Raw genomic sequence first — 22,680 nt, forward strand, 5'->3', positions numbered from 1 at the left:
TCTGCAGGATTGTGAATCAGGATTGTGCCATCACAAGACGTGCCAGAGCTTAAAACAGACCCCCATGTGTATCTCACACAGCAAAAGCTCAGCATCCTGGATCGCTTCAAAGAGTCCACACAAAATAACTGCAACAAAAAAAATCATGCACTGTGAAAGCCCCTCCCAGTTTTATAACTCCTTCAATCCAGATGTTAAACAGAGAGTTTGCGTATGCATTGGGTTATAGGATCACACAGTACAGAGGCCAGTCGACTCTTTGAAAGAGCTATCCAAGCAGCCCCACTCCTCTGCTCTCATAGTCCTGCAAATGTCTCATTTTCAAGTATTTATTCAATTCCCTTTCAAAGGTTACTATTGAATCTGCTTCCACCATTCTCTCCAGCAGCTTTGCAGTCCCAATCACAACAACTCACTGTGTGAAAGGATTCTCCTCAACTCCCCTTAGTTCAGAGCTTTTCCATGCTCCCAGCAACATCAAGGCCAATTAAGTGATGGAGCTGGTAATTTTACATTTGAACATCACTTACACCTGAGAGAATAAGAAGCTGAATAGGGCAGGGGAGCAAAGAGATCTTGGGATACAGGTGAGCAAATAATGAAAAACAGCATTACATGTCAGCAATGTAATTAAGATGCTCTGCAGTGGGATTTATTTCTAGGGGTATAAAATTCAAAAGTAATGAAATTATGTTAAATTTATATAAGCACCCTGGTCAGGCCACACTTAAAAGGACTCCATACTATGAAAAAAGTCATTAACACGCCATAGAAAGTGCAACGGAATTAGAAGGAGGGTACCAGAACTGAGAGATTACAGCTATCTGGAAAGATTGAACAGTTTGAGACTTTTTTCTATAGAAAAGAGAAGACCCAACAGTGATAGTGGTCTTCAACATTATGAATGAGTTAGACAGGGTACTAGTACAGAGAATGTTTCCACTTGTAGGAAAATCCAAACCTAGGGGATATAAATAGAAGAGAGTTCCTAATAAATCCAACAGGGAAATAAAAAGAAATTCATTTATTCAGAGAGTGGACAGAATGTGGAACTCACTACTGCAGGATGTGATTGAGACAATTAACATAGATGCTTTTAAAAGGCAACTAGACTGGATGAAAGTCAAGGGGAAAGAAAGACACATTGTAATGACATGAAACATTAAACTCTGGTTCTCTCTCCACAGATGCTGCCTGACCTGCTGAGTATTTCCAGCATTTTCTGTTTTGATAGAAATATGTAATTAAAAGTATGTGTGTTATTAAGAAAATACAAATTGGGCTTGCTTTCAGAGAATTTACAATCCCAGTGAAGTATTTAAACAGAATGGTAAAATGCCTCCCCATTTGTACAAATTCTTCTGATTTTTTGATTGATTTGAGCCCATTTTCCCACCTTAGGTTTTTTTTTTCCAATTGTCTCTGAAACTCATTTAAACTATTCACTTTGGCCAGCTTCACTGATAACTGATTTCACATATTTGTGAAAGGAAGTGTGAAAGGGAAAAAAAGGAGGAAAGACAGAAGGTCTGCATTTATATAGCGCTTCCCACATCCTATGAAAGAATTTTTAAAAAGCAGTTTTCTCAGACATCCCAAAGCGCTTTTCAGCCAATGAACTACATTACTCTTTACATCAAACAGTTCTGTGCAAATTCCATGTGCTGACTTTGAATTGCCTTGTTTTAAAATTGTGTCCAAAGATTTTGAACCCTTCATCACTGTAAACAACTCGTTTGGAGTTTTGAAGTTTCTTGATCTTCCTAATAGTAAAAATTAGTTCGCCCTAAAGAGCTAGCCCAATTTCTTTAACCTGTCCTCATAATTTCAATGTGTGAGAGTTGTGTCAACTGGGAAGACCCCTGAGTTGTCCACCTGAAGGGTTTTGGTACTTTTTCCATGCCCTGGTGTTCAGCACTGGACACAGCAGTCCAGAACAAGTCTAACCCATGCCTTATACAGTTACGCATGGAGACAACGGTAGATTAATCATTACTGATTCTCACCTTAGTAAATGCTAATTCACTAATGTTTCATTTAAATTGGCCAGTTTACTACCTCCTTACTAACTTTTTCTCGAACCTATCCCAAATAAATAAAGGTTATGTCAGGGGAAAGCGGCAAGATGAGACAAGCATCTCTGCATGTCAGGCTGACCAGACATGTCACCAGAACAAAAACAGAATTACCTGGAAAAACTCAGCAGGTCTGGCAGCATTGGAGAGACCAAACGTAAACTGGGCGACTGCTTTGCAGAACACCTGCGGTCTGTCCGCAAGAATGACCCAAACCTCCCTGTCGCTTGCCATTTTAACACTCCACCCTGCTCTATTGCCCACCTGTCTGTCCTTGGCTTGCTGCATTGTTCCAGTGAAGCCCAACGCAAACTGGAGGAACAACACCTCATCTTCCGACTAGGGACTTTACAGCCTTCCGGACTGAATATTGAATTCAACAAATTTAGGTCGTGAGCTCCCTCCCCCATCCCCACCCCCTTTCCGTTTCCCCCTTCCTTTTTTTTTTCCAATAAATTATAAAGATTTTCCTTTTCCCACCTATTTCCATTATATAAAAAAAAACCCCACTAGAGCTATACCTTGAGTGCCCTACCATCCATTCTTAATTAGCACATTCGTTTAGATAATATCACCAACTTTAACTTTAACACCTATGTGTTCTATTGTACTATTGTCATTGACATCTTTTGATGATCTGCTTCTATCACTGCTTGTTTGTCCCTACAACCACATCACCCCCCCCCCTCCACCTCTCTGTCTCTCTATCTCTCCGCCCCCCCACAAACACACCTTAAACCAGCTTATATTTCAACTCTTTCTTGGACTCGAACTCAAGTTCTGTCGAAGGGTCATGAGGACTCGAAACGTCAACTCTTTTCTTCTCCGCCGATGCTGCCAGACCTGCTGAGTTTTTCCAGGTAATTCTGTTTTTGTTTTGGATTTCCAGCATCCGCAGTTTTTTTGTTTTTATGTCACCAGAACAGTCGCAGTTGTGCTTCACTGCTGAACGTGGCACATTCTGATCACCACGTTTATACAATGTGGTGCTTTCCTGATTGTGCAAAATAAGAAATGCAGCTGACAGAAGTTTTTTAATGACAAAACTTGAATTTCCTATCCACAAGCCTAAGCCTGAGGTTCCGGTGCCCTACCTTTTTAATTCTCAACTTTGTTCTCCCGCTGACACCTCTGTCCTTGGCCTATTGCAGTGTTCCAGTGAAGCTCAACCCAAGCTCTAGGAACAACACCTCATCTTTTCAGTAGGCACTTTACAGCCTTCTGGGCTCAACATTGAGTTCAACAATTTCAGACTGCAATCTCTGCCCCCTTTTCTTCCCCTTTTCTTTGCATATGTCAGTCTTTACCTTGTTTCCCTCGCTTTGCTTTTGGACAACAGCTGTTTATTATTCTGCCATTCATACCTTTTCCGGACACATAATTTGTTTCTTTACTTATCCCATTATCACTCTCTTTGGCTCTGCTCCACCAACTCTTTTGTCATCTAACGTGTCCCACCTTCCGCCCTTTCACAGACCTTCCCCTTTGTTCTTTATCCATCCTCGCACATAAAGCCTGTTATATTTTTAACTTTTCTCAGTTCTGGTGGGAACGACCTGAAATATTAACTCTGTTCCTCTCTCCTCAGCAGATGTTGCCAGACCTGCTGAGTATTTGCAGCATTTTCTGTTTTTATTTCAGATTTCCAGCATTTGCAGTATTTAGCTTTTGTCTTTTGAGTTTACTTTTGTTAGCAAGTATGTAAATGCCTTGGCCTGAACACAACAGATAAACAAAATTCATGATTTGAATCCAAAGTCTGTACTTAAATAGCTAACGTGGTAACATATGCTGCATTTGGTCAAGTGAAGATAAATATAGGCCAAGATTTCTGCACCTGGCTGCTATCCATTGACCACTGCTGGAAAATACTAATCTGTTGGGACAGGAGTCAGCATCCTAAAGAGAGAATTGAGTGGAAAAAATGCAAATTAGGTGGTTTATACAACTTTCTCAGTGAGATAAGTCACTGATTTCCCTAATTTTCACTCCACCACCATTAAAAAAAGAGTTACATTTATAAAGTACCTTTTGCTACCTCAAGACATGGCAGTCAATTTGTGCACAGCAAGTTCCCGTAAACAGCACTGTGGTAATGATAGACAATGTACTTTAGTGATGTTGATTATGGGGAACATATTGGCACCAGTGATAACTCACCTGCTCTTCTTCAAAATTGTGCTGTGGGATCTTTTAAGGCCACCTCTGAGGCCAGACAGGACCTCAGTTTAATGTCTCATCTGAAAGTCAGCAGTTCCAATAGTGCAGCACACATTCAGTACTACACTGGAGGGTCAGACCAGTGTGTGTTATGCATTCACCAATTTGCTCTATATCTGATTTATCTTGTTTTAAATCCCAACAGGTTTATTTGGAAAACTTTAAAGCATCTCAGAACTTACAGGATTGTGTACACACATGACCTCTGCAGGGACCATCAATCTTTCTGGAAGGATCTCTGATTTCTTCACTCTCTAGCTCTATCCATCTGCTTAAGCAATCATTTATAGATACAAGGATCAGAGAACTGACTAACATAATCAAACACAGATCAATCAAACCATTAAACACTACAGTGTGCACATGTGTCTGGAATGGGACTTGAACCCACAACCTTCAGAGGCAGAGGTAAGCGCACTACAAATTGAGCCACAGCTGATATTGGCAGCCCTGCCTTCAGCTGTCTATGAACTAAGGAAATTCCAAACCTTCTTCCAGAATCATTGCATTGGTCTGTGATTCTTCAATTCAACGATAAGCTCAGGAATTTCCTCTCTAAGCCTCTTTGCCTCTCCATTTCTATCTCTTTCTTTAAGAGACTCCTGAAAACCTGTCTCATTAACCAAGCTTTTGGTCATCTATCCTAATATCACTTTATGTGGTTCAGTGTCAAGTTTTTATGTTTATGTTCTTGTAAGGCATCTTGCAATGCTTTATCACATTAAAAGTGCTATATAAATGCAAGTTATAATTGCTGTTCCTCTTAGGAGGAGACCATGGCTTGGCACTCCCAATGTTGAGCATTGCCTACAGGAATTGCGCCTCAGAAAGCTGCATATAATGAATAAGTTGATAATGGCTGCAGCTCCTCCACCAGGACCTCTCCCTGGTGAGAGCCCCAGATCATGGAATCAACCCCCATGGGTAAACATGAGCTGCACATAGCTTTACATATGGGAGAGCTAAAGATGAAGATTTAACACAGGCCCACACTACTGGGGTTGAATATTTCCAACACAACACAGATCTCTCAACAAAAGGACATCTGTTAGCAACCTCATTTTGGGACCACGACAATTAATTAACATCAAAATTGATCCTTCTCTTTTTTTAACAAAATCACAGAATAGTCCATTCCATGTCACAGGCAATTCTCTGAAGCGTGTACAGATCTGAGTTGCAGCCAATGAGATGGCCAAGTGATTGTTGCAAATGAGCTTAAGAATGACATGCCCTGTTCAGAGGACTCAAAACATAACCATCTGAATCTGACCTAATTAGTCTAAAGCACCTACGGGATCAGTTAGTGCTGGCTACCCGTGGTCAGCCAGAAAGTACTGTATCCCCAAGCTAAAACCTGGTACCATGATTCAAAGTTTGAGCAGTCAAGGCTATCACTGAATAGTACTTTCCATCTACCCCAGCTCAGTAATTCTTGCACTTTTTTTTACATTAACTGAAATCACTTTGTGCATTTTTAGCAACAATCGCTATTAAAAGTTGCAAAAGATTGTGCAAGCTAGTTCCAAAGGAGATATTGCCTTTTTTAAAAAATATATATAATATTGCATTCACAAAGCATTGTATTTTATTTATTTATTTTGCATTTACAAAAAAAACTAGCTACCAACTCCCAGATCGGCAGTATATTTATTAGATGTAATATTTTATATCTTTGCAGTCAGAGTTGACATTATCATTCCTTTCCTATTTCAATAATAATAATCTCTAATCTTCCATTCCTTGACAGGAGCTAATGGTTTCTTTTATTATAAGAGAAGCTCATGGAACTCACTCAGTATGGAACAAAATGAGCTGCTTTTTTTTATATGTTAATTCCATTCATGATATAGACTTCCCTGAAGTCACTAACAAGCTAAGGGATGATGAAATTGTTACCAGTGCGAGCAGGGAAAGAATCAAAGGATTGTAATTATCCTTTTAACATTTTCTTTATTTTTGTTTTAAAGGAGTTGATAGCCTTTGTACTGACTGCTACCTATATCTATGCCTAAGTAAAAAGCAACTTGGATATCGTTCGGTCCTCATTAACTCTGGATAAGGTGCTCAGATTTCAACAGTTAAGCTCGGCTTCTTTAATTTCACCTTAGCCATCTTTTCTGATCTAACAAACCAAGGATGAAAATTCAAGAGAACGACAACAAAGGAAAGACATAGGTTAAAGAAAGGGGGACAGTGGGAGGGAAAAAGTGAAAAGGAAGTGAAGGAATAGATCAAGAGAGTTCACGTGCAACAACCTTTTATACTTGGGATTCTTGTCCTAGTCAAATCAATGTGAGGAATTGCCAACCAAGATCCCAAAATGCATGCAGGTAAAGGAAGCTTATCTTCGTTCCTTGATGCAAGATAAAAACTGACAGCCTTCCATCATGTCATCTAAATGGGTTGTTATATACTCAAGGTGTCTGCTTATGCTACTCCATTCCAAATGTTGATTACATGAAGCTCTTCTGACTGTTTGTAGGTTTTGGCCTTTACTCCTTTCTCTCCTCTGTAAGGCCACCTCTCAATAATTTCCTTTCAAGGCTAAAGACCCCCAGCATAAGCAATGTGCTTTTTCACCAGGAGGGATTGGGAGTTGAGGCAAAGTTCTGCATCTGTATCTAATGCCAGCCTTAATGATGAGGCAGAGCAGCAGCAGAGAAGGAAAGGCAAAAAACCCTGCACTCCGGATCCCACTACCTCATGGGACATCCTGCCCATGTACCTAAAGATCTACGGGTTGAGAATTGGTCTGATCAGTAACATGAAGACCCATGGTAGAAACTCGCGACCCTGAGAAGATGTCATTCTCAAATTAAGGGATAGCCGATGATGACTAGAAGATAAGGGTGACCTGAGGATGACACTCATAAGCTCATAAGATCATAAGGAATAGGAGCAGGAGTAGGCCATTTGGCCCCTCGAACCTTCTACACCATTCAATAAGATCATGGCTTACCTGATTGTGGCCTTAACTCCATTTTCCTGTCTACCCCCCATAATCCATGTCAGTCAAAAGTCTTTTTCTAACTCAGCCTTGAACAAATTCAATGATTCAGTCTCCACCGATCTCTGCAGAAGAGAATTCCAAAAACTAACAACATTCTCAGTGAATAAATTTCTCTTCAACTCCGTCCTAAATAGGAGACCCCTTTAAAGTGTGCCTTCTGGTTCTAGATTCTGCATGGGGAGAAACATCCCCTCAGCACCTGTCAAGCCCCCTCAGGATCTTATATATTTCAACAAGATCATCCCCATTCTTCTAAACTCCAACGAGTATAGATCCAACCGGCCCAGGTTTTACTCATATGATAATCCCTTCATCTCAGGAATCCGAGTTAACCTTCTTTGAACTGCTTCCAATGCAAATGTATCTCTTCTTAGGTAAGGAGACCAAAATTGTACACAGTACTCCAATTGCAGTCTCACCAATGCCCTGTACAGTTGTAGCAACACTTCCCTACATACATACTCCATTCCCCTCGCAATAAAGGCCAACATTCCATTTGCCTTTCTAATTATCTGCTGTATCTGCGTGTTAATCTTTTGTGATTGATGTACAAGGGCAGCTGATCCCTCACTCTCTCTGATCTATTCTTTCTTCCCTTTTAGAAGGGTTTGGTTGTGGCTCAACATTTTTCCATTGTGATTCCAAAGAATTACATAGAATTTTACAGCACAGAAAGAGGCCATTCAGCCTAACAGGCCAATGCTGATTTTTATGCTCTACCTGAGCCTCCTCCCACCTTTGTTTATCTCACCATATCAGCATATCTTTCTATTCCTTTCTGTCTCGTACTTATTTAGGTTCCTGTTAAATGTATCTATGCCATTCATCTCAACCACTCCACATGATAGCGCATTTCACCACTGAGTAAAGAAACTTCTCAATTCTCTACTGGATTTATCAGTGACCATCTTATATATTTGGCTCCTAGTTTTGGACTCCCCACAAGTGGAAACATCTTGTCTTTATCTACTCTAAAGAACCCCTAATAATTTGAAAGATATGCATCAGGTCACCCCTGAACCTTCTCTTTTCTAAATAAATGAACCCCAACCTGTTCAAATTTTCCTGTTATTTATAATGTGACTAAAGCAGAGACTTCAATGTAAGGGAATACAGAGCACAATTCCATGTTCTGCCACTATGTTCCCCTAGATCTCAAGATAAATACAAACGCGGAAAGCCGTTCTACCTCATTTATCCTGAGATACTCTTCAGTCGTTCTGTTGCAACATCCAATTGATTCTTAATTGATTGCAGGATTTCTGCCTCCATACTCTATCTGAAAAATTCATGCTGTGTACTGATCACTCTTCCCATGGAGAACCTTCTGATAATGCCCTTAAATCTGCCCTTTACCAGATAAATTTGGATCCCCTTGTGCTATTCCAGATTTTCCAGATTTACTTTTTCCATACCATCAACTATCACTTAGTGCAACCTTTCAGATGTCTCTTTTCAAGGTTGAAATGTACAAGTTTCTTAATTGTTTCTCAGAACTTAGGCACATAGTATATCTGCCCCCTAGTTCTTTTCCACACTGCCTCAATGTTGGCATATTTCCCTTGTGTCTTGGCAGCCAGAATTGAACAAGGCGCCCAAGGTATGTTCTGGCCGGTGCACTGTACAGGTTGATTCTGACACCTGCCCACTTGTATTCTATTGTTCAATCGCTGTGGCTTTCTGGCTTTTTGGATTCCTGCATTAGTCAGGTATGTTGAGTGTGGAGGGCAAAAAGAAAAGCCTTTTCAAAGAAGCTCTATTCAAGAAATACAGGCAACAGATAACCAGGCGATCACCTCCCTATAGGAAATAAAAGAAAATAAAAGCCAATGCTAGAGCACTAACAATGAAGTCAATGAAAATCATACAGGATTTAAATTGGATGTAGGAGTTGGAGCCTCATCTGATAGAGTTTATCGGACAGATTTCAGCTGTTGCAAAAAGTTACTCTGCAACCTTCATCAGTTTAACTCCAAGGTCCAGGAGGAATCAAGTTAAATGTCAAAGGTCCACTTGAAAGAAAATTAAAATACAAAGATAGAAAAATCTCTGAGACACTATATGTCATTCAGAACCAGGAATGCTCTTTGTTGAGCAGAAAGCCTGTATAGGCCTGAACCTAATCCTTAAAGTTCATGAAGTCAATGAACAAGAAGATACAACTTTTATTGAGGGAGCCGAGACCTTCACGACTTTAATCACTCAATACTTGCCAGCAACAGAGCAGAAGTTGCAAGAATTTTGAGGATCTTAAAGGCAGTATAAAGAATCTATGCAGGTTCACACATATTGCCTTGATGGATGGCCACAGTATGTTCTGAGTAACACTCTCCTGAGGCAGTACTTTGAACAACATTGCCAGATCAGCATCATAGATGGCCTCTTTGTCTATAATAAGTGATTGGTGGTCATGAGCTCTCCACCTGGAAGTCCTCCAGAAGATTCATCAAAGACATCTTGATATTACCAAGTGTTGGACCAAGGCTCAGCAGTCCATATGGCAGCAGGTATCTCAACTCTATTGAAGACATGGTCTCCAACTGCATCACCTGCACCATTCACAGGCATGAGCCAGAAGAACCACTTCTGCCCTCCTCTTTCCCATCAGGCCATGGGGACACCTTGGCATGGACCTATTCAAATTCAAAAGGAAAGTGTTTCTCATCAATGTGGATTATTATTCCCATTGGATAGAGGTACAAAGAACTACATGACGTCATCTCTGAAGCCATTATAACATCTCTGAAGAGGATGTTTTCTACACACAGCATTCTGGACATTGTCATCTCTGGCAGTGGGCCACAACTCATCAACGAGTGTTTCCAATCCTTTGCAGCATCATATGGATTTGTCCATTTAACAAGTTCACCAAAGTACCTTCAGGCCAATGGAAAGGCTGAGAGGGTTGAATGAACAATTGAAGACCTACTCAGAAAAAATGAAGACTTTGAGGTCACTCTGCTCAGTTATTGCTCTGGAACGGTTTTGTCCCATGCGAGTTTCTGATGGACTGCAAGCTAAGAACCCAACTTCCTTTCCCTCTCCACATGTTGATGCCAAACATCATAGTAGAAGACCATGATTACAGAGCAGGTCAAGACCAAACTTTCAACAAATGATACAGGGCTCACTGTCAAAGGGAGGATAGTGTGGATAAGAGAGCAGCAGCGAGAAGGTACAGTAGTGGAGAAGTTACAACAAACCAAGATTGTATCTGTTCCAGGCGGAAACAGGTATCACCTGAAGAAACAGGAGTGCCTTGATTTCAGTGGACAGGAAATCATTAGCTGGATGGGCTGCATAAGTTGATCCTCAGGGGGACATCACATCTGCAGAACCACTAATAAGAGAAATAAGGATTGACAACTCTCAGGGAATGAGTTCAGAACAAACAGATCTGCAACAACCTCAACAAGAACTCCGCACACATTGAGGAAAATTGGTGAAGCCACCAAGTAGACTATCTCTTTAAAAATAGAGACTTTGGGGGGAGGGGGGTGTAGGACAATATCTATTTAGCATGAAGGGATAAAGACTTGGAGGGAGATGTAGTGTAAATGGTTAACTCTACCACTATCCTAATAATAGCTACTGAGCATGTATATAAGGAGCTATGCCATAATGATGTCACTCAGAGATGGAAAGATGAGTGAGAAGAGAGGAGCACTATATTTCTGCCCTGATGTTCTGTAAACTTGTATATAAAAGTACTTTTAAGGGAAGATCTTTGTCTCCAGCCAGATCTCTTACTGGAGTGAGACACCTAATGTCTTCCGAGACAACCCAACAATAACAGACATCTCATCCAAGTGACAGCATCTCTGAAAATGTCACACTCCGTCGGCGCTGCACTGGAATGCCAGCCTAAATCTTTGTGTTTTAAGTGTCTGGAGCAGGGCTTGAACCCACAACCTTGTAAATGAGGTGATAGATGCCACAACACTAAGAGCCAGCTCAGAACAAGAAGTGTAGGTCTTCCAGCTCTCCGTATGGCTGTTGGGTTGATGCATTGTTACTTGGCACCTGACTGCAGTGCAGCAGTAAAATGTGGCATCCCAGATGCACATTCACCTCACAATTAGTTCCTATTTCTTTACAAATAATATAACAGTCAGAGTTACTGGTAACAAGTATGGGCAACCTCAGAAAGTTGACCATTCTCTAATTGAGGTAATGAACTCACAGGAAGGCAGTTATCCAGAGTTTCGGCATAGTGCCCCACTTTAAAATTTGACTTTACCTCACAACATGAAAACCCATGATGAATGCACCCCTTATCCTTGTCAATATAAAGCCTGTTCTGGCTCAGTCTTGGAACTTTTTCTTTTCTTTCGATGTGCTCCAGGGCAGTAAAACTTGAAACTAGTATTAAGGCAGGAAAATTACCAAGTGCAACAGAGAAAAATGTGAAAACTGAAAACCCATAATTTGATGATGGCAATAATAAACATTACAGTGCGTGTTTATTACGGGGTTCCATGCACCGTTATCCATTTTAGCACTTGGCTTCGCCTCATGCCAGAACACACACTGGTGTACAAAAACCCACAACAAATGCATACCTCCTCATTCATTATTGTTTAATTATACACCAGCAGTTTAAGCCTGAGATCAGACAGACAGGGAATGAGTGAGTCCCTTTGCCCTTGCAAGCCACTGCCTTCAGTATTCACCCCATCTGCTCCAGACAACGTAAACGTATTTACATTTTCCAGATCAGATGGAGATAATTTTGGAAGAAGAGACATTTGAAACAGTTAAGCATTAGTGAACTATTCAGACTTGGCAAACCTCTTTAAGAGAAAACTTTCTTTTAATTGAATGTAATGCTTTGAGGGGCTTTAATGCACAAATACACATACATTTACTGACACAGATCACTGGCAATAAATATTCAGACATGTTTGATTCTTCAGATTTGGGAGGTCCAGGTGGTGATGCTGCTAATCTCTATCGAAAGTTCGCAATTTAAAAGATGATTGAACCAGAGCCTCCATTTGATCATCAAGGTTCAAAAACCAACAAGTAAAACATTAGATATTGCACACACGCTCTGCATTAGAACACCAAGGATGCTTTCACATACCACCTTGGATTTTGATGTATACTTGCTATTAAGCAAGCAAAACTATGTGTGACGGTGTCTTTCCTTCACCCCTCTGTCCTCACTATTTCCTCCAACCAGACTCATGCAATCACATATCACTATGTCATCTTGTCGTGGGTACAACCCCATCAGCAGACCACCAGTAATCTATGGGCACACCCTCCTAGACCACCAAGGAGTCAGATGAATAGCCACTCAATAGACCACCAGAGAAAATGGATGGAAACTTTAAAACCACCATGAAAAACAGACACCGAGCACCAAACCAGTAATGAGACATGGGAAATATTAATCCATATACCGCTAGAAATCTCTCCCAGATACACACAACCACCAACACATCACAGAATGAAGCAGGGTCACACTATCAATGAGGGAAACATGGGGCAGAATTTTTCACTCAGTGTGTGGGCGCACGCCCGACATGCTCGAGCATAAAATAGTGTGTGATGCCAGCGGGTGAACTTCCCGACATCATCGCGCACTCAAGCGACATTTCACTCGGCGGGTGTGCACAGGTACCGGAGCCGCACCCACCTTTAATTAAGAGGCCAGCTAAGGTCATTAAAAAGTCAATTGATGCCAATTTTGCGTTGCCCGTGCAATTTTGCGCTTGTCGCACAGGCAAAACGGGCAGGCGGCCAGCCGGCAATTTCAAAAACCTCACCCACGGTCGGGATAAAAGGGGTCAGCAGCATTGTCAGCGTGAGTAGTGTGGAGTTTGGTAGACAGTTTGCTGCGTTTCGGAGGAGGTTCACTAGATTGATTCCAGAGATGTGGGGCTTGTCTTATGAGGAGAGATTGAGCAGTTTAGGCCTATACAAGCTAGAGTTTAGAAGGATGAGAGGAGATCTAATTGAGGTATATAAGATGCTAAAGGGGATAGACAAAGTAGACGTGGAGCGGATGTTTCCCCTTGTGGGGTATTCTAGAACGAGAGGCCATAGTTTTAGGCTAAGGGACGGTAGATTTAAATCAGAGATGAGGAGGAATTACTTTTCTCAAAGGGCTGTGAATCTGTGGAATTCACTACCTCAGAGTGCAGTGGATGCTGGGATGCTGAATAAATTTAAGGCGGAGATAGACAGATTTTGAATTAGTAAGAGGTTGAAAGGTTATGGGGAGAGGATGGGAAATTGGAGTTGAGGCCGAAATGAGATCAGCCATGATCGTAATGAATGGTGGGGCAGGCTCGAGGGGCTGAATTGCCTACTCCTGCTCCGAGTTCTTATGTTCTTATGCTGGTAACTTATTGGCACTTGGCAGCTTCATCTCTGTTCAGGGATTCATTGTTAGCATTTCCAGGCTTCATTTCAGGATTCCTTGGTGTCTCCAAGGACCATGGAGAATTCAGACCATGTGGACCCTTTCAGGTATCAGACAGCTTTCTGTTACCCTGGGAATGGGGATGGTGGTCTCCACTGGAGGCACCTCCTCTGAGGAGGAAGAGAGGAGCAGAAGGGAGAGGAGGCCAGGTGTCCCACTGCAAGCTTCCAGGGAAGCAACCTGTGGGAGGAGAGGTGCAGGCTGTGGGGTGGGGGGGGGGGGCGGTGTGTAGGGCGCAGGGCCAGCAGCTAGTCCAAGGCATTAGGGGCCGCAGAAGACGCCACTATCCTGTTGCCAGGATTTACACACGGTGATGCAACTACCTCAATATGTCCAAGGTGCAATGCCGAAGGAGGTGTCGCCTCTCGAGGGAGATAGTGACCTCCATTTGTCAGATGATTGGGCCTGAGGTCACCTCCAACAGTGTGCATGGACACCCCATGCCAGTGGCTCTGAATGTCACAGTGGCCCTCACCTTCTATGTCTCCAGCTCTTTCCAGGGGTCAGTTGGGGATCTGTGTGGAGTCTCCCAATCAGCTGTCCACAGTTGTGTTAAGCTGGCAACAGAAGCTCTGTTGAGGCAGGTATTGAGTTTCATTCATTTCCTTATGGATATGGCCAGCCAGGCTTTATCCACCTTAGTTAACAGGAAGAGATTCCATTCTATGAACGTGCAGATAGTGTGTGATCACAGGATGCAGATTCTGCAAGACTGTGCAAGGTTCCCTGGCAGCTCCCATGACACTTACTTCCTGAGACACTCCCAGGTGCCAGTGCTGGTGCTCAGCATGGACTCCTTCATAACAGAGGCCATGGCACGTATACCCTCATGGTACTCTGCCAGATCCTCCCGCACATCTCGCTGGACATCCAGCATCTACCACCTAATGGATGACTCCAGAGGCTCATCATCTGCCTTCAACTGAGCATTGTCCTGGTTTCCAGCAGTCCTCTGATTGCCGGCATCCTGGGCACTCTTTGTCCCCGCCTGCACCTCAAGCAAGTGTGAAATGCCCTCACCTCTGTGCACCGACATTCTAGCTGAAGGTTTAATGCCCACTGAGGTGTTGGTATCTGCTCTGGTGCCTGGTTCAGAGAGCAGGTGTGATGCAGGGGCATCTGGAGTCTGGCTGTCCTCTGGCATCACGGGTGGCTCTTCCGTGTTCTGTGATTGGGTGCATGGTAGCAAACCTAAGGGACAACAATGACCTGTCATTAGTTTAAGTCATCACACTGTCATTGTAAATGCCAGGCACCCTGGTGAGACCATGGAGATCTGCATCATAGTGCCATCGTCTTTCAACGATCAATGCAGAATCCAGTTTTGAGGCTTCCATCAATGATGAGACGACACAAGAATGTTTTCACCATCCGAAACTCTCACCTCTGTGCATTGCACTCTTAACTTCTTCTGACACCCCAGCCTCTCTGCGGCTGGTTGACTGAGGTCAGAGGAGCATTGATTAGTCCACTCTCTGCCTGCAGCACCATTGCAGCCTGGCCAATCCCAGCTGAGGAACACCTCGCAGGGCACATCCGAGTCGTGCCCCCTCGAGCTGCAAGACACTCAGTCCAAGCAGCCAGGGCTCACCCCCTTGGCCAGCTCCGGTTGACAGTTGGTGCTCAGAATCTAATACCCCTGAGCTCCACAGCGGGATGGCCAGCCCCGAACACATCAACACACTGTCCATGCCAACACGATACTCACCCTTCCTGAGTGCAGCAGGTTGTTAAACGTTTTGTGGCACTGGACCCAGGTGCGCTGCACAACATCATGGCTGCTGACCAGCGCTGCCACCTCCTCCCAAGCTCTTTTTGTGAGGTGCAGTGGTCTCCTCCTTCCATCCCTGGGGACAAGGGCCTCCCTTCTGGCAGCCACCTTCTCCAGGAGGACCGCGCGGCACTCATCAGAAAACCGGGGGGGGGGGGCGGTGGTGGGGGTGCCCAAGTGCCCACCTGACCTGCCCACCCAGCTGGCGTCTGCAGCCCCATTGGAATTCATAACTTTCAATCTCCTGCTGACAACACCGAAGATGTCTTCCTTGTCGGCAGCCTTCCAGAGCCTGACTGTGCCGGTTTTAAATCGGCCGCTGGGTCACCATTGGATCCTTCGGCCAACAAGCCCCCCTGCCCCCGCCTGCCCCTTCCTGACTATTAGGGTGCCACCCGTTCACGCTTAGCTGGCCTTAATTGGCCCACCAGTGTGAAACCGTGGTCGGGGGGCCAATCATGTTTGGTGGTCCGTTTCCCGAGCACACTGACCACACACCAAACTCAAAATTCTGGCCATGGAGTTTTTATATCAGACAAGCCTTTCAGAAACACATGGGAATCTCCTCTGGTCTAAAAGCAGCCGGGTTTACGTTCAGTCTAAAGGTGTTTAGAGAAGTGCATGGCAGAACGTGGACATGCAACCATATCCCAACATTGCTTGGTGCAATGAGTTTGTTCTCCTGTAAGTTGTCTCTTCACAGACCCTTCAAAGAGTTACTGCTTTACAATCTATATATCTCTGTGTGCACAACATGCAATCTATGCTAGTTATGCATTCTCCAACAAGAAGTTTGTGAAACGTGGAACACTTAACCCGCAAATAGCTTTTTTTAACAACTTTGCAAAATGTCTGCTTCTGTTCTAGTGAAAGCTAATAATTCAGCTGCCAGTACAGAATACCTAGGTTTTGGAAACTAGAGATGGAGGAGTATAAAATTACCAACGAGTATGATTGACAGGTAACATCTGAAGGGCAAATGTGTTCCGTGCTTAGGCATACTCTCTTCACTGTGACTGTATGTACACAACCTGTTACCATTCAGTCCATTGCGCCTGCACCAGCTCTTTAAGTGTGATCAATTAGCCCACTCCATTGCTCTTTCCACACAGCCCTGCAAAATTTTCTTATCATGTATGTATCCAATTCTATTTTGAAAGTTCCTATCAAACCTGTTTCCTTCACTCTTTCAGGCATTGCTTGCCCATGCAATTGGGTGATCCAAATACAATTGCTGAAAAGAGAGACATGTTGTCAAATGTTTTCATCTTGCACTTGTTAGGAAAAATGCAAGAATGCCAAATTTCAAATGGTCACAACGACTTGTAGTGAAGGAAAAAATAAGCAAAATATAGGCAGTACTGCAAAACCCAAAACAAGATGCCCACTGTTAAATGTGATTCCACAATTGGGCAGCACTTACTTAACAATCCTGAGTGTGCTACTACCTACACTAGTGACCAATTTAAGATGATCAGTTGAGCTCACAATGTGGCTTATTTACACTCACTATAAGTGACATACATTCATACGCAGGGGCCTGTTCCCTGCAAACAAAAGGAATATGTTCAAGCCTTGTGCCTTTTGTGAATTACCCAGAGCTTGGGGGACCCATTGTTCCCTATTGCTTTCTTGATGGCAATGCCTCAGCCAATCAGAGTCGACTTGCTAATCAATCAGCACCCTTTTCTCCTGAACACAAACACTAGAGTGGATAGCCCTTGTTGCCAAGCAGCCACCCTCTGGTTTGACATGGTGGCTGGCAGACTGAAGTAACATCGGTCTGCTCAGAATGAATGAATTGTGACTGCTGCCAGGCTGGTGGGCATTCAACAGCATGATTGCTGAGCATGGTCACACACCATTGGGCATTTAGGGTGTGGTAACCTTTGCGGTTGAGATATGTCTCAGCATTGATGTCTGATGCTTGCAAAGCCTCCTGTGTGCAGCTGATGGCATGTTGCAATATAGAGAAGCCTGTTATCCTAGCAAGGCCACTTGCACATTCCACCGGCTTCTCTCCATTCAGAAGTAATAGAAGTTAGAGACAGAAATGGATGATAAACCAAGAGATTTTGCATATGTTTCCTGTTCCAGCCAGGAGAGATACCTACAAAAAGAAATGTGGGGCTTCGGTCACTTCACAGCCACTGGCAGGATTATTCTCAGTCTGTTCAGTCTGTTTGGCTTCAAGAGGTGGCAGAGTTCTATGATCATATTCATGGTGAATTGCAGGTTGTGCACACATTGCTCAGGTGGAGGTAGGAGACTTGCCCCCAAAAGACATTAGAAGGATAAGGCCTCAAGCTGTGAGGCCTTCTCCTCATCCTCCTCCTTCCATGAGCAGCTGGTGTTCTTACTTGCAGTCTCTGCAACATCTCCCTCTCCTGCTGCAGCTCAAGATGGGACTGCAACCATGGCACCCATGACTGGGAGCAAGGGTGTGTCCAAAGCCCTTGCAGTCACAACCAATGTATTCCTCATGTATAGCATCACTTTCTACAGACTTCATCAACTGTAACCAACCCTTCAAAACACAAAACGTTTCCAAAACCTTAGCAGAATCAGCAGAAAGTAATCAGCAACTGTAAAATGTTGATTATCATTCCTTTAAATAGCAGTGGTAGAGGGGACCTTTCTGCAGCTGAATGCATGATCGGGTGTATGTGTTTAACAGGGGATATTAACTAGGGCAGAGAGGTTCAAAATGTCAGCGTTGGTGTCAAATCAGCACTAGATGATGACTGACATCACAATCTGCCTACTGGGCTTATTTCCTGCGTGCACTCAGAATGTCCACGCTAACGGGTTTAGCATGGGCTGTGCCAGAAATGAGTGTGAGTGCTCAGAGGCCATTTTGATACCAATGCATGGAGCGGAAATTTGCAACCTTAGACTCTCTGCCTCTCTTTCCAAAGGATACGGTCAGCTACCCAAAGGAATACAGCATTATCATTGCAGAAAATGTTTTTTATTAGTATTCTGCAACATAAATTACGTTCTAGTGGATCGACAAAGACAGAATTCTCAAGACACTTGCCCTTGGCAGAGAGATAATCTGATGACCTCACAAATCCCAGTTTGAACATTTATGAACTAAACATTGTAAAGCAATATTGTGTGTAATCTCTCCTGCTAGAAAGGATGATATCTAACCTTCATAGTGAGAAAATAACCTCCCAGACTTCCAATTTGTCATCCAGTCAGAGAAGTCCCACTTGACTGGTGCATTATGTCAGGTCCATTGGTTGGGTGTCACTACCTTGAGCTGGGATTGGCATTGTTTCTATCTTAGTTTCTTTTACCAATGCTTCCTCTAAAGGTTGGGACTTCTCAAGTAAAATAAAAGGAATTTGCATCTATATCGCACCTTTAACAACCTCAGGACAACCCAAAGTGCTTCACAGCCAATGAAGTCCTAATTATTGTGATGTACTGTAATGTAGAAAAATGTGGCAGTCAATATGCATAGCAAGCTCTCACAAACAGCAGTAGGATAAATGGTCAGCCAATAGGCCGGGGTGGGGGCGGTGGGTGGTGGGTACAGGGAGAGGGCAATCCAATCCAGAGACCCTGGTCTGTGTTCTGAGGACATAGGTTCAAATCTCACCATGGCAGCTGCTGGAATTTGAATTCAAATTCAAATAATATAATCTGGAATTGAAAGCGAGTCTCAGTAATGATGACCATGAAACTATCATTGATTGTTGTAAAAACACATTTGGTTCACTAATGTCCTTTTGAGAAGGAAATCTCACATCCTTGCCTGGTCTGGCTGACATGTGACTCCAGACCCACGATAATGTGGTTGACTAACTGCTCTCTGATATGGCCTAACAAGCCGTTCAGTTCAAGAACAATTAGGAATGGGCAACAAATGCTGGCCTTGCCAGCAATGCTGATGTCCCATAAAAGAATAAAACAAATGTCCCTTTGTGAAGTGGGTTAAGGCAGTTAACCAGAAATGTTAGCCAGAAAACAGGGGAAAACTTCTTGCTGTTAATGAAAAATGCCACTGGATCCACCTGTGAGGGAAAATGTGCAGTTGGTGTCACATTCTACATATTTCACTATTCAGCACTTCCTCCCCCAACTCAACATTCATCTTGGGGGTGTGGGGATAGGGGGCGTGGTGGTGTTAATATAGAGAATACAATAACCAGATTGAGTTGTGTTTCTACCCAAACAACGGCAAACACAGAATTTCCAATTGAAATTTGAAGCTTAAACAATTAAGTGGAAAATTAGCATTGTGTGATTTTGTAAAATGTGGGTGCGCTTCTGACCTGCACCAGGCTGCTGAAGGGCTTGGAAGCATGACAGATTCAGACAGGCCCTGACACGTCATGCCATGGTCTCACCTGGGGCTCGGAGTGGGTTATTCATCTGAAGAGCTTTTACAAGATCAGTGGGGAATGCCAAGTTAAACTGTTTACCAGCACCAAGGGCCATGCCATTCCCTGAACACTAGATGTGTTCTAGGAAAAACTAGGAAGCTGGGAGGAGCTGAAAGTTGGTCTTTCACAAACCCTCATGAGACCTTGAACCAGCCTATCGTCGGATAACCCCCATGGACCATTTTAGCAGTAGTCATTGATCCATGCTTTACAGCCACACAGACCATCGCCAGATTGATTGAGAATCTCTATATAAATTGATTATTCTTTGCCTTGTTTTCAAATTTTGCCTTTTTCAACAAAAGTCTCACCACGACCCATTATATCCCCTCTATTTTTTTTATTCGTTCATGGGGTGTAGGTGTCGCTGGCTGGGCCAGCATTTATTGCCCAACCCTAATTGCCCTTGAGAAGGTGGTGGTGAGCTGCCTTCTTAAACCGCTGCAGTCCCTGTGTTGTAGGTATACCCACAGTGCTACTAGGGAGGGAGTTCCAGGATTTTGACCTAGTAACAGTGAAGGAACAACAATATATTTCCAAGTCAGGATGGTGAGTGGCTTGGAAGGAAACTTCCAGCTGGTGGTGTTCCCATCTATCTGCTGCCCTTGTCCTTCTAGATGGTAGTGGTTGTGGGCTTGGAAGGCGCTGTCTAAGGAGGCTTGGTGAGTTCCTGCACTGAATCTTGTAGATGGTACACACTGCTGCCATACTGTGTCGGTGGTGGAGGGAGGGAATGTTTGTGGATGGGGTGTCAGTCAAGTGGGCTGCTTTGTCCTGGATGGTGTCAAGCTTCTTGAGTGTTGGAGCTGCACACATCCTGGCAAGTGGAGAGTATTCCATCACACTCCTGACTTGTGCCTTGTAGATGGTGGACAGGTTTTGGGGAGTCAGGAGGTAAGTAACTCATATGAACACACAAACTTAAAAATTAGAAGCAGGAGTAGGCCACTCAGCCCCTCAAGCCTGCTCTACCATTCAATGAGATCATGGCTGATCTGATTTTAACCTCGTATTCTTGCTTACTCCTGATAGCCTTTCACCTCCATGCTTATCAAGAAACTATCTACTTCTGCCTTAAAAATATTCAAGAACTCTGTCTTAACCAACTTTTGAGGAAGAGAATTCCAAAGTCTCACAACCCTCTGAGAGAAAAAATCTTGCTCATCTCTGTCCTAAATGGGTGATCCCTTTTTTTGGAACAGTGATCCTAAGTTCTAGATTCTTCCACAAGAGCAAATATTCTTTCCAAATATTCTGTTGAGCCCCCTCAGGATCTTATATGTTTCAATCAAGTCACCCTTATTCTTCTAAACTCCAGCAGATACAAACCTAGTCTGTCCAGCCTTTCCTCATAAGAAAATCTGGCCACTCCAGGTATTTCTGGCAGAATTCCTAGCCTCTGACCTGCTCTTGTAGCCATAGTATTTATTTGGCTGGTCCAATTCAGTTTCTGGTCAATGGTAACTGCAGGGCATTGATAGTGGGGGATTCAGTGATGGTAATGCTATTGAATGTCAAGGGATGATGATTAGATTCTCTCTTGGTGGTCATTGCCTGACACTTGTGTGGCACGAATGTTACTTGCCACTTGTCAGCCCAAGCCTGGATATTGTTGGTCTTGCTGCATTTGGACATGGGCTGCTTCAGTATCTGAGGAGTTTCAAATGGTGCTGAGCATTGTGCAATCATCAGTGAACTTCCCCACTCCTGACCTTAGGATGGAAGCAACTGAAGATGGTTGGGCCTCAGACACTACCCTGAGGAACTCCTGCAGTGATGCCCTGGAACTGCAATGATTGGTCTCCAACAACCACAACCATCTTCCTTTGTGCTGGGTATGATAACAACCAGTGGAGAGTTTCCCCCTTGATTTCCATTGACTCCAGTTTTAATAGGGCTCCTTGATGCCACATTCAGTCAAATGCTGCCTTGATGTCAAGGGCAGTCACTCTCACCTCTCCTCTGGAGTTCAGCTCTTTGTCCTTGTTTGAACCAAGGCTGTAATGAGGTCAGGAGCTGAGTGGCCCAGATGGAACCCAAACTGAGCATCACTGAGCAGGTTATTGCTAAGCAAGTGCCGTTTGATAGCACTGTTGATGACTCTTTCTATCACTTTACTGATGATTGAGATTAGACTGATGGGGTGGTAGTTGGGTGGGTTAGATTTTTCCTGTCTTTTGTGTATAGGACATACCTGGGCACTTTTCCACATTTCTGGGTATGTGCAGATCACAGATGTAAATTACAGTTATTAATTTGCCACCCATTGCCAAGTCCCACCTTTATTCACAGCAACAACTTCAATCCAGGTCAGTGCTGCATAGGTCGATCTCAATGAAAATCAGCCAAAGCTTTCTGCTCCTGGTCATCATCAATTGGTCCCTGCTGGTGCCATGGTGTCACAATTTGGAAAAGGGGACAACACCCAATGGCGTGTGGCAGAAAAAAATTGCAAATTAGATGTCTTTACCCTATTATACAACTCGGTATAATCCTCAAGGCCAAGTACAATTAAAAAGCAGACAGTCAGCTTATTCTCAGATCAATGTTGCCCATGCTTCAAACACCAGGAGATACATAACAGTAGATGGGATTAAATCCCAATGATTTTTCCCTCTTTTCCAATAGAGAGACACTTTGGCAGTTGCTCAGCCATCTCTTGACATCACAGGCTTGAGTTCAGACACACTGAGGGCATGTCTTCCCATTCCCTGGGCCAGTGTATCAGACCAGTGTATCAATAATCACAGTAACCTAGGAGGTGTTACAAT

The sequence above is a fragment of the Carcharodon carcharias genome, chromosome 20, assembly GCF_017639515.1.
Source record: "Carcharodon carcharias isolate sCarCar2 chromosome 20, sCarCar2.pri, whole genome shotgun sequence".
NCBI lineage: Eukaryota > Metazoa > Chordata > Chondrichthyes > Lamniformes > Lamnidae > Carcharodon > Carcharodon carcharias.